A 765-nucleotide genomic window follows, 5' to 3' on the forward strand; every position below is an offset into this window, starting at 1 on the left:
CTCTTTTACTCTTTTACTTGTTTCAGTCATTTGACTGTGGCCATGCTGGAGCACCGACTTTAGTCGAGCAAATCGACCCCAGGACTTATTCTTTGCAAGCCTAGTACTTATTCTATCGGTCTCTTTTGCCGAACCGCTAAGTTACGGGGACGTAAACACACCAGCATCGGATGTCAAGCGATGTTGGGGGTGGGGGGACAAACACAAACACACACACACATATATATATAATATATATATACATATATACAACGGGCTTCTTTCAGTTTCCGTCAACCAAATCCACTCACAAGGCTTTGGTCGACTCGAGGCAATAGTAGAAGACACTTGCCCAAGGTGTCACGCAGTGGGACTGAACCCGGAACCATGTGGCTGGTAAGCAAGCTACTTACCGCACAGCCACTCCTACGCCTAAAAAAAAAAAATACTGCCCCGGGTGAGGATCGAACTCACAACCTCCGCATTTCCTCAGACCTGTGAATTAACACAAAGAAGGTACTGTCTATAAGTACGGCGCGCTAACCGATTGTGCTACCGGGGCATTTGCTAGTAGGAGTTACGAAATTATACATATAGGATAAACATGTTAAGGTTGCCCCTATTAAAAATTCAATGGTTTCTGCAGAATAGTCTTAATGGTAAAAATTTCAATTCCTTGGATGACATAATACAGATACCTTGATGAATTCTTTGCCATTCTGGGAAGAGGGTATTTTCAAGTTAAAGGAAAGATGGAGACGCATTGTGCAACAAAATGGTTAAAAT

At 42.9% G+C, this 765-nt stretch overlaps 1 non-coding gene across 1 annotated transcript; it reads right to left on the bottom strand.

Moving 5' to 3' along the window:
• Positions 1-428: 428 nt before the first annotated feature.
• Trnai-uau lies at positions 429-541 on the bottom strand. Its single transcript has 2 exons — positions 504-541; positions 429-464 (listed from the first exon to the last, which is right to left on the bottom strand). It is a non-coding gene; the product is annotated as a tRNA-Ile (tRNA).
• Positions 542-765: the final 224 nt, after the last annotated feature.

The sequence above is a fragment of the Octopus sinensis genome, linkage group LG1, assembly GCF_006345805.1.
Source record: "Octopus sinensis linkage group LG1, ASM634580v1, whole genome shotgun sequence".
Taxonomy (NCBI): Eukaryota; Metazoa; Mollusca; class Cephalopoda; order Octopoda; family Octopodidae; genus Octopus; species Octopus sinensis.